This window comes from Chenopodium album, chromosome 6 (assembly GCF_948465745.1).
Source record: "Chenopodium album chromosome 6, dcCheAlbu1.1, whole genome shotgun sequence".
Lineage (NCBI taxonomy): Eukaryota > Viridiplantae > Streptophyta > Magnoliopsida > Caryophyllales > Amaranthaceae > Chenopodium > Chenopodium album.
The window spans coordinates 71,522,708-71,538,273 of NC_137839.1; the positions used below are offsets into that span (position 1 = coordinate 71,522,708).

At 30.2% G+C, this 15,566-nt stretch overlaps 1 pseudogene; it reads left to right on the forward strand.

The window, feature by feature from the left end:
• The first annotated feature begins 1,654 nt into the window (after positions 1-1,654).
• Positions 1,655-3,673, forward strand: LOC145637181 (L-type lectin-domain containing receptor kinase IX.1 pseudogene; annotated as a pseudogene).
• Positions 3,674-15,566: the final 11,893 nt, after the last annotated feature.

Below are 15,566 nucleotides of genomic sequence, written 5' to 3' on the forward strand. Positions count from 1 at the left end.
TGTCTATTCATAAGGCAACACATTTTTATTCAAAAGAAACAATTTTGAAAACCAAGGTAAAATAATACATAAGGCAACACTTTTACAAAGACAACAAATGAAAAATGTTGCCATCTAAGGAGACAATTCAAAAATGTTTCTAAATGTTGCCACTCCCAAGCATTTAGTAGGTTGTAGGGCTCGAACTTGTGACCTCAAAGTCACAAGGTGACTTCACCATCAACTCCACCAAACTATATATATATATATATATATATATATATATATATAAAAGGAGACACATATTAATGTTACATTTTCAAGCAATAGTTTTGTTATTGTTATCTTTTCATGCAACAATTATTATGTTTGTTGTCTTAGACTAGAAAAAGGTAACACTTTAAGCGACTGTAGCCTTATATATTCTAGAGCAACACTTTTTTATCTGTTACTTTAGTTCAAGGTAACAAATAAATATTGTTGCTTTAGATTACTAAGAGTATCATTTCTGTAAGTGTTGCAATCTTAAATGTTGCCTATTCTCATTTTTTTTATAGTGGAAATAATGATATTTAAAATAAAAAAAAAAAAATTAGGCTCAAAAAGCTCTTTTGAAAAAAGCTCATTAGTATAGGGTTTTTAAATTAGCATATTAAGCAATTAGGGTTTTGGCTATTAAATATATATAACAAAACAACTAACTATTAAAAAATATTTACCAAACATTTTTTAACAATCAATTATTTAAAGTTACCAAGTCAAACTGGCCTGGCTAATATAATCAACTAGTCAAACAGAATGATACAATATAATGTTCTATATGATTTAAGAATTGTATTAAGGATGTTGTACTTCGTAATACGGATCGGAGTATATTAGTTAGATACTGAATTTGTCAAGAACAAAAATAATGAGATCGATTTTGAAATCGAATATAGTTCAAGGATACTAATCTTGTAAAACTCTCTGTTCTTCAACCAATAGGACACTTACATTTGATGTTACTTGGGAGGTCTATTTTTTTTTTAACAAATTAGTCATTATAATGACGTAAAATCTTGTTAAATTCGTCTCAATTTATAATTTTACAAAAATAATTTTTTACTTATCTATGTATAATCAAAGATATAAAAATTCATATACTTTATATTGACAAATGTAAAAGTTAGAACTAACCTTGCAGCTAAAAGAGATCGCAAAATTTAAGTTATACACTTATGTATTATGACATTGATACAAATTGTTTAGTGTTAAGGATATGTCAATTGACTTTGGAAGACGAGAACACCATGTCTATCTTAGTTCTATACTTGTTCTTGATCGATTAAGTTGATAAAAAATACAAGTTTTTTTTAAAAAAAAAGTCGGTTGACAAATGACAATAAAATTAATTTATAGAAAATTAGGTAAATAGTCTTGAAGGTATAATTAATTAATCACAAAGTGTTCATCATGATCGATGTACAATATGATGTTGAAAGCATGAATTAAAACTTATTAAAGGCTATAATAATTTTTTTTTTTTTAAATTGTTTGACACTATCATATACATAGTATAAACAATGTGTATATAATATTTATTCATACTTCATCCGAATAATGATAACAATAATATTAAATTTTGTAAGAAAATTTCCTTCTTCTTTCCAAACTCCTCGTTCATTTTTCCCATAGAATGGCTGCCTCTTTCTACCCTAGCTTCTTACTATTTTTTCGAGTTATTTCTACATGTTTCCCTCTAATCTTTGCCTTTCTCTCGATTTCTCATCTTCGGATTGTTACCTCTACTTCATTTAATTATTCTCGCTTTGATTCAAACTCAAACTTACATTTCCAGGGTAATGCTGAAAATTCCCTAGGTAAAATAGAGTTCAACTATTTAACTCACAAAGAACGTGTCGGTATTGTTACATATGGTGAGAATGTACGTCTTTGGGATAAAAGTCTAGGCAAAATCGCCGAGTTTTCAACACATTTCACCTTCGTTGTTGACACTTTTAAGGCACCTAAATACGGGCATGGGTTCACATTTTTCATTGCTCCGGTGGGTTTTAAAATCCCACCTGGCTCCGACGGTCCATATCTAGGCCTATTTAATCAAACAACATATGTAACGTCGAGTACACCAATAATTGTAGTCGAGTTTGACTCATTTCCAAATGTTTTTGATCCTAGTGATAAAGAGCATGTTGGCATAAACGTCAACTCTCTCAATTCTTCGGTTCATAGACCATGGAACGCGAGTGAGCATAGTAAACAACCTGCTGATGTTTGGATCAATTATAACGCGACTGCTAAGGTATTAAACGTGTTTTGGTCTTACAAAAATGATCCAAATATTAATAAAGATTCAAACATGTCTTTACCAATTGATATTACGAAAGTCCTCCCTGAATTGGTTAACATTGGTTTTTCTGCGGGAACTGGGGACCTTAAGGAGCAACACACTCTCGAATCATGGGAGTTCTATTCTACTTTGAAGAAATATACCGACTTTACTAATAATGAAAATAGTGATGATCATCCCACGAATAACAAAACTAAGGAGCGGATTATTATTATTGTTGTTGTTGTATCATCATTTGCGTTCATTACTATTTTAGGAGGGATGGTAGTGTTGTTTTTGCATCGAAAGAGGAAGGAGGAAAAAATGAAACAGGAAGAGGAAACCTCAATCAATGATGAACTTGAGAGAGGAGTCGGGCCAAGAAGGTTTTCTTATTTCGAGCTTGAATCAGCCACCAACAATTTCGCAAGTGAACAAAAGTTGGGGAAGGGAGGGTTTGGAGCCGTTTACAAGGGCTATCTTAACGACTTGGATTTGCCAATCGCGGTGAAAAAAATATCCAGGGGATCGAAACAGGGGAAAAAAGAGTATATAGCCGAGGTTAAGATTATTAGTAGGCTAAGACATCGAAACATTGTACAACTTTTGGGTTGGTGCCATGATAAAACTAAGTTGTTACTTGTTTACGAGTTTATGCCAAATGGTAGCTTGGATACTCACTTATTTGGTAAGAAGACACCCTTATCTTGGCCTTTGAGATACAAAATAGCTCAAGGGTTAGCTTCAGGGTTGTTTTATTTACACGAGGGGTGGGAGCAATGTGTGGTGCATCGTGACATAAAATCGAGCAATATAATGCTAGATTCTGATTTTAATGTCAAGCTAGGGGATTTTGGTCTAGCAACGTTGATGGAACATGGGCGTGCTGCTCAGACAATAACTCTGGCCGGGACTATAGGGTACATGGCACCGGAATACATAAGTACACGAAAGGCTAGTAAAGAGTCGGATGTATACAGTTTTGGCGTGGTTGCATTAGAGATTGCTACCGGAAGGAGGCAAGTGGATCCAATTGATGAAGGGACTAATATGAAGGGATTGATACAATGGGTGTGGGATCTCTATGGTAATGGGAGGCTACTTTCGGCTTCTGATCAAAGGCTTCGTAGGGAATTCGATGCTAAACAAGTCGAGTGTTTGATGCTAGTTGGTTTGTGGTGTGTTCATCCTGATTACAATTATAGGCCATCTATAAAACAAGCTATTCAAGTGCTCAATTTTGAGGCTGCTTTGCCTAGTCTTCCACCTACTATGCCTGTTCCGATTTATCATGTACCAGTAATGACGCCATCAGACGGCTATAGTGCCCCTTCAATGCTTAGTACAAGCCTTAATTTTGGTCGTTAGATACATAAATCTCTAATACGGAGTAATCTTTTACTACTCATTCATTGCTGATTTGTTCATAGATTTCTAAGCATAACATACAATTTTTTTTTGTCAATTGTTTTTAATAGCTTGTTGTATATATTTGTTGCATACTTTTTGTGTTTGAATCTGGGAATTTAAGCAAAATGAAATCAATACATTATGAGTGTTTTAAGGTTAAATTTAATACATTATGAATTTATGAATGTTTTAAGGTTAAATTTAATATATTATGAGTCTTTTAAGGTTAAATTTTTATGATAAAAAGATACGAGTAACTTTTATAGTAACTAAGGGTAACTTTAACTACCGAAAAAGCTACACATATATTGAATGTATGTGGTTCCCACATACATTGTGACATGGTAGCATTTTATTGGTTCTTTTAAAGGGGCCCAAAATCCACTACTTTCAATTTTCATTCAAATTTGAATAAAAATTCAAAGGTTTGAATTTCAAATTAATTGTCATTTCCAATGTAAGTACGTAATTTAATGTTTTTTTTGCAAAAAAAAAAAAAAAATTAAAAAAAAATTAAAAATTAAAAATTAAAAATTATTTTTGCCCGATCATACCTACTGTTACCCAGGGATGTCACTAGTTAGATTAAGATATGCTATTTTGTTAATACTGCAAGAATGCCATGAACTAACATCAAACTATAAGAAAGAGAGAAATCAGAAGTTTAGCTAAAATTTCAATGTCATGATATCTCCTTATTGAGGTTTTGTGGTTTAATTGACTTATTCTTCCTCCATTAATCGTCTACAATTCGTAAAAGGGTATGCTTGTAGAATATATATACCCATTATCAATTGAAGTTGTGAAATAGGTCTTCTCTTCCTATCGATTTCAAATTGATTTAATTTGGATTTTTTTTTAAATACTATAATTGTTTAAGGCACACAAGTAATTGAGGGCATATTGATTAATACGGAGTAAATAAGTAGGAGATTTGAAGGCCTACAACAGCAGTGGTTGAAAATGGTCTTAGGTCGTCGACAATGGCGAGAAACCCCCAAAATATTCGAACAATGTCATTAGAAATTTTTTTAGTAACTCAGAGAACTAAATTGGTACGCACAAAATTGATAACCACACAACAATTCATACTATGAATTTTAGTAACATAAGAACGTATATATATGGTAAGCACATATCGATTCCGAGTTACGTGATTATTTAAAAGCGATGTTTCTCCCTTTTATTTTATTTTTTTGTTGTTACCTTTTACAATGATCTTGTGTAATTATTTTTTAGGAATTATAACTACCAAAGGTTACAAAAAAGTTATTTATAATTTTAAAGTGGCGTTGATCATGTATAATTGTATTTGTTTAAAATAAATTCATGTTTTGAGGAAAATATACCGCCCTATCAAGTAAAGAATATGGATAATTTAGCAATGATGATTTTTTAGCAATTGAAATAATCATTTAGTGTGAAAATTGTTACACATAATCAAAATAATGAAGTAAATACTATAAATTTGTTGATGGATCACTTTCAAACAATTAAAAAGTATATACTTGTCAAAGGAACTTTCTATGTTATGGAGTATAAAATTGTAATAACTGTATTATTTTTTCTCAAATCCTTAATAGAGTAGCATCACGATTTGATAAGGTCCCCTAAAAAAATAATCATTGGCTTGTATTTCATTCTATATAATTTTTTTTTTGAAGAGTCTTCATTTGTAAAAACTCCTGATTAATATGCGACATATCTTATATAAATACATAAAGACGATAAAGAGGTTATCAATACTATTATCTCTTTCTCTTGGAATTACGCGAGGTATGACTTCAATAAAAAGTTGTACACCAATTTGGAAAGAAAAATAAACACTTTAAAATTGGATTTGAAAAATAAACAAATACATAGTATGAAACAATCTTTGTAAAAAAATTATCTCCTGCATTTTTATTTTATTCCATCACAAAATACAGGATAAATACATTTTTGTATCAAAATTTTAAGTTTAATTGTTTTTATAGTAACAATAAAGGTATATTTGGTAACCGCGGTAAAATTGACTACAATACAAATTACAATCGGAACGACGTTTTTTATTTGTTTGGTAACATGTTTTGTTTAACTGGTATCCCAAAATAATTAATTAGTAGTTGAACAATGTCTAAAGATAGAGTTTGAAACAAGTCCTCTAAATATTAGTCAATATGTAGTATTTTTAATTTAGTTGTTATAAGGAAATTATTCATGATATACAATTTCATCCTAAATAAAGTGATGTCCTTATTTAGACAAAATGTACATATGTGGTAGATAATACAAGTTCAAAACAAAAATTATATATAGTATTGGAAACTATATGTTTTATTCTTATATGACACTTTTTTCAATAACAACCTTTTTTTTAACAAACAAAAAGTAATAACTTATTATTAAAAAAATATGTCCTAAACAAATGAGCTGAACTGAACGGAACAGAACAAAATAGAGATGAAATGAATATTTTATGAGAGAAGAAAATTAAGAGATAAACTGAACTGAACTAATTGGAGCTGAACTGAATTGAACTTAACTTAATTGAAATTAAGCTGAAGTGAACATGCCCTTAAACTCTTAATTATTTTATTTAAATCTTCAAATCTATAAAGTAAATCTACTACACTTAAATTGTAACTCTCAAAGCCTCAATGATGTTTCAATTTTGATATTTACAAGCATATAATTCATCCTTTTTTTAAAAAAAAAAAACATCATTTTTTTTTAATAACACTTTGTATTTATTTTATTAAGACTTTGTATTTAACACTACTTGTTTGTATTAACACTTTATATTTGCTAGATGAAGCCCGTGCAATGCACAGTTTGTTTGAATTTTTTTAAAAATATATATTTTAATTATTTATGTGCTAAATTGGTTATGTATTTAGATAAAATTCCTAACATCAAAAGATAATATTTTATATTTAATTTAATTAATTTAAATTTAAAAATTCATTCGCCAATTTTGCTTATGTGGCATTTGAACTATTTAATTATAAAAGATTTTACTAATCTCTTATTTAATTGGCTACTATTAAAATTTAAAATTTTACTTAGCGCACTAAGAAAATTAGATCTTACGTGGCTCTCTATAAACTTGAGAAAAAACCCCCCTTTATATATATATATATATATATATATATATATATATATATATATTAGATTGATAATATAAGCAAACTAGTTTTTCCACATATTTAATATGAGTAATTTTTTTTTTTAAAACATAATATGAGTAAACTAGTATACGTAAATATGATAAAATCAAATAAAAATTTAAACCAACTTATTTAGTAACACAAATAAAAAAGATAAGTTATAAACACATGGGAGTATTTTGCAATACGTGATAAAAGTTTGTGTGTAACCTTAGCTTTTGTGACTTCATGTTAACTCTCATTTATTTGATTAAAAACCTTTAAGAAAGGAATAATATCCTCCAATGTATGCATTAATCCGTACAACACTGATAATTGTATAATTATAGCTAACACCTATTTAATTTTATGTAATTCCTTATATATATATATATATATATATATATATATATATATATATATATATATATATATATATATATATATATATATATATATATATATATATACTTTTTTGGTACGTTTGAAATTTTTGTAGTAACAATAATGACAAATTACTAACACTACCACTAGGTGAAAAATGGCATTTGGCAGCGGTTCAAACCCGGTCTAAGGCACCGGTTTGAACCGCTGCCTATGTGAGGGGTGCCAAAAACTTGGTTTTTGGCACCGATTCAAAACCGGTGCCATAGGGTGAAATAGGCACCGGTTAACCGGTGCCTAAAACTGCTCTCCCGCCATTTTTTTTTGGTGGTAGATATTTTAGGCACCGGTTGCTGCCTAACCGGTGCCTATTCACCAAATTTTTTTTTTTCGTTTTTTTTTTCCATCGTGCAATAATATTTTAAAAAAAAAACCTGTTTCCAACAATAATAATAACCTGTAATTCCAGCAATTATATTAAATATTATTATTATAATAACTAATAATAATAATATTATTAATTATTACAATAAGATACAAAAATAATATTAAAAACAAGAATTCAATTATATATATAGATATAAATATTCCCAAACGCAATACAAAAAAAAAATTGCTTACTTATACAAATAATAGTAAGTACATATATAATGAATAATAAGTTATATAATTCAAAAGTTAACATAAATAATTTACAATTACAATGCCATTTACATGTTGAAGGTGATAAAAGACGCCAACATGTCACGAACTTCATTAAGCTCCTTGATTGTCAACGGACCATCCTTTTGGACCTTGCAAAACTTGAAATACAAAAACATTATTTTAAAAATAATTAATTAGGCAAACAATATGTATTTTATCAAATATTACCTATATGACTTCTATATAGCCCATTTCCTACATTACTTATCAAATGAACTATTTCTTTCTCATAACATGTCAATATTGGATAGTTGTATGTGTGCAAGCCCTAAAATTGTATAAGAGAGCATTTTATTAAGGTTTATGACGCTTTTTACTCAAAATGGCCCGAATATGGCCTATATGACCTTACTTTGCCCATTTCCTACATTTCTTATTAAATGAACTTTATTTATCTCATAACATGTCAATATTATCTAGTTATAGGTGTATAAGGAAAGAAATCACATCAAAAGAGCATATTAACACAAAATAGTCCCAATATGGCCCATATGACTTCTATTCAGCCCATTTTCTACCTTTCTTGTGAAATAGCCTTTTTGTTTCTCATAACATGTCATTGTTGGATAATATTAGGTGTCTAAGGCTAGAAATCACATCAATATAGCATTTCAAGAAGTTTAACAACGCATTTTACTCAACATGGCCCAAATAGGGCTTATATGACTTCTATGTAGCCCATTTTCTACATTACTTATCAAATGAACTATTTCTTTCTCATAACATGTCAATGTGGGGTAGTTGTATGTGTGTAAGACCTAAAATTGTATAGGAGAGCATTTTTATTAAGGTTTATGACGCTTTTTACTCAAAATGGCCCGAATATGGCCTATATGACCTTACTTTGCCCATTTCCTACATTTCTTATTAAATGAACTTTATTTATCTCATAACATGTCAATATTATCTAGTTATAGGTGTATAAGGAAAGAAATCACATCAAAAGAGCATATTAACACAAAATGGCCCTAATATGGCCCATATGACTTCTATTCAGCCCATTTTCTACCTTTCTTGTGAAATAGCCTTTTTGTTTCTCATAACATGTCATTGTTGCAACTCATGCGCTTGTACCGCGACCGCTTGCATCGTGGACACTCCTGCAGTTTTTCATACTCATTTCGATACAAAATACAGTCATTAGGACATGCATGTATCTTCTTATACTCCAAACCAAAGGGACACATGAGCTTCTTTGCGTAATAATAAGACTTAGGAATTTCATTCCCATCAGGCAACATATCACTTAATGCGGTCAACAAAGAAGTAAAACTGATGTCCGTCCACCCATGCTTCGACTTAATGTTGAAAAGTGTTAGCACGGCCGATAGTTTGGAGTATTTTTTGCACCCGGGATACAAAGGCTTTTTGGAAGCCTCCGATAATAATTCAAACACTTCACCTTCAACACCTTGCAACATCTCATCCACTTGTTCATCCTCGACCTCATCCGCCTGATCTTCATCGGCTCCATCCTCACCATTATCAACAATATACTCATCATTCTCGTATTCCTCGTCCACATGAATCTCAGTGCTTCTAACACGCACATCATTCCGATCAAGATCCCCACTGTACTCTCCACTTTCTCCGTGCCAAATCCACACATGGTATAATTGCCTAAACCCACGACATAATACATGATCTCTAATGATTTCAACACTATCGACCACATTCACACAATTACAATCAACACAAGGACAATAAAGGCCTTTGCCTCCCAGTTTGCGTTGATAAGCTAAAGCCCTCTCGCAAAACTCTTGAACCCCATTCCAAAATTCCATTGTATCGCGTCTACCATACATCCAACCACGATCCTTCTCCATTTAGTAAATTGTCTATAAACATATATAGCAACATATAATTTATAATGTGTAAGTGCTACATATTTTATGTAAATCAAATTCAAGTACAAAACGTGAATATACCATTCATATAGTGAAAAAATGCATGTTTCCAAAGGGTCCTTATCACTCCAACCTAACCCATCCTTGAATGTCTACTCTCACTAGTGAATGTATGTCAACTTTCCAATTTTAAGGAAAATCCGGCAGCATTTCCCCCTAGTTCTCCAAGTACACGATGTAGATAATTAATTACCCACATATGTACCCAGAGAACATAGTGAGGAAATGGTAAGCCAAGATGTTCCTTAAAATCGAAAAGAAAACATACATTCACCACCTAAGTGAGAGTACACATTCAAGAACAGTCCCAACCGGGGGCTATTCAAGACTTTCTCCTAATGAGAAAGCCTTGAACGGGTATCTAGGCATATGATGATGCAATTCAAGTATTCTATATATTGTTGTATTTATTTGCAATTAAACAATACACAAGTTGCAATTTCATGAATCACCTTTTATTAAATGGATAAATAGAAAGAAATATAGCTAAGTAAAGTTTATAAGTCATACCAGTATAGCAACTACCCACTTGAGCTCAATATGTAGTCCTCAAGCTAATTAAACTCGTGCTTCAATTCACATATGAATCTATATATTAAAAAAACAAAAATTAGCAATGTCACTAATTCTCTAATATATTCACAAATCTCTAATGTATTCACAATTCTCTAATTTATTCACAACTAATTAAGTGGCAATATCACTATTTCTCTAATTTATGCACAATTCTCTAATTTAATCACAATTCTCTAAATTATTCACAAATCTATAATGTAATCACAATTCTCTAATTTATTCACAATTTTCTAATTTATTCACAACTAATTAGAAGCAAGGTCACTAAGATACACATTAAAACATACAAAAACTCAACTAAGGAACAAGGTAATGCAAAATTATTAATATATTCACAATTACCCATTAAAACAACCTAAAATTACACATTAAAACATACAAAAACTCAACTAATTAAGTAACATTTTTACTAATCTCTATTATATTCATAATTACTCATTAAATCAACCTCAAAATAACCCATTAAAACATACAAATTTTTCAACTAAGGAACAAGGTAATGCAAAATTAATCTAATGTATAATATGTATTCAAAATTTTCTTAACAATAATTGTTCAAAATGCTTGTTACCATCGTATAGACTTCCCACATTGAATATTACACAAGTCGAGCAAATCTATTCAAGTTACGACTACTTTCATCTGGATTTAGTTGGCACGTTTGTACAAATAGTACCAAGAGTACATTTATAAGCATGAAATATTCAATCGAGGATCAAGAGTCAAAGCATTCAATCACAATAATTTGACTAAGAAATCACCATCTGGAACAAAAAGAAAAGTGCATGGAGAAAAATAAACTCACTCTTTTTCACCAAGCTTCACTGTAGTTCCTCCATATTCACGGTATCCCCTTCTTTGACAGCAACAGGAATTCAGCTGAAATCGAATCCAAGCAACAAAATTCAGTAATAAATCCTTAAACTGATTCAATTATCAAAAACCAAACTCCCCAAAATAAGGCATCATAAACAAATTTCACAGCCAGCAACAGCTTGGAAATAATACTCAATCAACCTATGAAGAACAAACATACAATTAATTTGCATAATAACCCCAACATCTCACAAATCACAATAATTCAGATGAATAGCAGAACATACTGCCATTGTAATCAGCAGATATTTTAATCAACAATAAAGTCAATCAGAATCATAAAACCCAACAATGTAGCACAATTTTAATCTAAAATAAGATGAACCTATTAATTTTCTTCGCATTTCATATACAATCTAAGCAGATAGATAACAAATCTACCAATTTGCTCTACTTGAAAAGATGAACTTACCCTAAATTAGTTGGAGGTGGAAGAAGCTAAGGGGATGAGAGAATGAGGAAGACCCTCGCCGGTGGAGGTCGACAGGAGGTGGAGGCGGTGCGCGCTGGTGGAGGTGGAGGCGGTGCGCGCTGCTGCTGTTGTTATTTGTTTCGAACAGAGAAGGGCGGAGGAGGCCGGTCGTGAAAGACAGAGAAGGGCAGGGCAGGGAGAATGGAGATGGAGGTGGAGGCGGTGCGCGCTGGTGAAGGTGGCGGCTGTGGTAGAGGGAAAAGGTGGAGGCACTTCAAATACTCTGAAAGAGAACGAAAGAAGGGATGAACGAATGAAGGGAAGGAAAGAGAAAGAGAGGAAGAAAAGAGAAAAAGACGCGACCTTTTTTTTTTTTGAATTTGGCACCGGTTCAAACCGGTGCCTTTTTTATTTTTGGCACCGGTTCAGGCTGAACCGGTGCCTTTTCTCTTTTGGTAAAATCCCGCCCAATTCTAGACCGGTTTTGGGCACCGGTTTAGCCTGAACCGGTGCCATATGGGGGGTGCCTAATGCTTTTTTTCTACTAGTGTACTTTAAAAAATTTAACAAATATAGTAAGGTTAAAATTGTTTAACTTAATAACTTTTTTGAAAATATATTGATATGGATGTCTATAAAAAGATTTTTTAAAAAATAATTTCATTGGTTTTTTTATTATAATTTTTTGATATACAGTTTGCAAAATATCGTCAAATGAAGTATTATTCGATTTTTATAATAAACATCTCTGTTCATTAATGACGTTGACTAAGATGCTATTTTCTCAGTAACAAAGTTGTGTATTTTAGTAACCTAAAATATTTTTTTAGTAACAAGAAAAGTTATTTGGTGCCAATGAAATTTGTCCCGCCTTCTTATGGTAAATGGCGCCAAAAACCCAAAAAAATTCCTTCTCAATTTTCCCTCTCATTTTTTTAGCTAATAATGAGTTGTCAATTTTTAATTGGTAATGTATGTTGGGATCATATACATTCAATGTATGTGTATCATTGTCCCTTTAACTACTGTTAGGGTAACTTTTATAATAAGTTAATCAATGTTTGCCTCGCTTATTCAAGATTTGGTGACATTTTAATCCCAACCCCCAATTAAAATAGTCCCTGTCTTTCAAACAAGAAATCTAACTGATTTCTTTGAATTAAATATCTACAATTCTGGCAAGCACTTACCAGGGCCGGCCCTTAGGGTGTGCGACATTCGCAACCGCACAGGGCCCAAAATCGCTTGGGGCCTCAAAGTTTATAATTATATACAAAATTGTTGTACAAATTTCTAGTGTTATTTTTGTGGCTTAGTGGTAAGTATGGTGATACCAAGTCTTGAAGATACGCGGTTCGAGCCTTGCTTATGTACTTTTTTTCAGTTTTTTTTTTTTATAATTTAAAGGTTTGGATATTCTTTCGATTTTCAAATACTTCGTCTGTGCTTTACTTTTTATTCTAGTTTTTTTTTTATTTTTTTAATTTCATTCCTATATTTTGGAAGATTGTAACAATATTTATATTTTTATCCCCAATAATGGTCCCTTGATTCAATTTCATTTTTAGAAAATACTAGTTTAAGTCCCGTGCAATGCACGGTTTTTACTTAACCTAATTTTTAATTACAATATTAATTTAACAAAAACTTGAAATAGATACTTGAATTTCTTTAAAAAAAATAATAATAATAAATTAAAAAAAAGGCAAAACAAAACTTGAGTTTAATATTATATTGATGTCAAAAGTTATTGATCATTAAACATTTTTTTTTTAAAAAAAACACAAATTTAATGATTATAGGATTTTACATAAGAATTAAATTTTATGTTAATTATAACCCGTACAATGTACTTTTTTTTAGAGGAACATGTGTAATGTACATACCTCAACGTCCCAATTTTGTTGGCATGTTTTAACCGGCACAATATTTTATAGCTTAATTTGACCGATATAATGTTTTATACAAATTTAATTGACTTTTTTTGATAATTAATAATAAAGGTTTTTTATTTTTATTTTTATTTTATATCTTTATTTATTGAATTGTATGTAGTGTTATTATTATAAATAAATCAACAAATATATACGTCGTAATAAAAGTTAAAGAGCCAATCCAGGTTGGAGCAAAAAAAAAAAAAAAAAAAAACTTCCAAAGAAAAAAAATCAAAATGATATGGAGTAGTACATTATTATTGTAATATATTACTCCCTCTGTCCCCAATTGATATTCACTTTTGAAGAATAATCACGGGAATTAAGGAGAATTAAAGAAAGTACATTGAAAAAGTAAATTTACATTGGATATGCAAAAAAGTAGAGATAGAAAGTAATTAAAGTACATGGGAAAGTAAAATTTACATTGAAAAGTTAAATTTGCACAAAGATTAATGGTACTTGAAAAAAGCAAATGTGACTAACATTTTGGGTGTCCAAAAATGACATAAGTGACTATCAATCGAGGACGGAGAGAGTATATGTTTGTTTATTTTAGAAAAAAATACCTATTATAAAATAATGAAAGATAGGTTAAAATATTATTCATTTATTATCATTGAATGCATATAGATTATAGAATATACTTTGTATATAATATAGTTGCAAAATTGAAGGTTAAATATTCTAATATATATAAATAAATATTCACGAAGATTTGTAAAAAAAAAAAAAAGGAAAGTTAAAAATGGCGGGAAATTTTTTAATTAGAACATGACAAGTGTCATGTCAAATTCACCTTTAGTATTATGTTATTGATTACCATTCTCTCTCCTCTTTACAATAACCCGTAAATACTTTTATAACTTATTTTTATTTTTGCTTTTCAACATATTTTGATCTCTTCAATAGTATTACAAAAATTACATATATTTCTTTATCCTAAACCTCTTCAACAAATAAATCATAGCGGAGCATTTAATAAAAAAAAAATGCAATATTATTATACGTTACTTAAAAAAGGGAGGGGGGGAAATGTATCTCAATTGCACAGGGCCTCCATAATAGTTGGGACAGCCCTGGCATTTACCCTAATTTTCATGATAGGATTATGCATGTCATTTTGTGAGGGAAAGAGAATGTTGCTATTGAAGCTTGGTCTCTTTGACTACTGCTTAAATTGCTAAATGGGGTAGTGTTTCAAGAAGAACTGCTAATTAATATTGTAAGCTGTCATAAGATAAATCCAAATAATATAAATAATTAAATAAACACCCAAGACCGATCTTACGTGCGTAGATAATATTTTTGAAATTAGGCTAGCTAATTTCACTTCACCTTACAAAAATAATATTAAGTAAAAATAATTTCAGCTTATTACGATTAAGTTTAGTTCAGCAAAAATAATTTCAATTCATTAAATATAAGTTCAGTTTAGTAAAAATAATTTTAGTTCAGTAAAAATCAGTAATTTCAAAGAAGAAATATAACATGGAATCAGTAAAAATAATTTCAGTTTAACAAAAATAATTTCATTTCAATAAAATTAATTTCAATTCAGTAAAAATAATTTCAGTCAGTAAAAATAATTTTAGTTCAGCAAAAATAAGGTGAAATGAACTGAGCTTTACTCGTAGGTTTTTACTCCGACAGAACAAATCGAAAGAATTTATATTAGTTTTGACATATTGTGGGGGAATTGCTCAGACCGAAAACTAGAGGATTTATTTGAAAGTACCTAAATTTTACTTATTTTTCATTGATAAGCAAATAAAATGCTTCCTCAGTTTTTACAACAATAATTACCACTTTAGAAAGTTTCACATATATTGTAATATTAATATACTTGCACATGTTTTATATATCTCTCTCCACACACATGACTCTCTATCTTTATTTCTTTCTATTGTTTTTTTCATCTTAAATTTT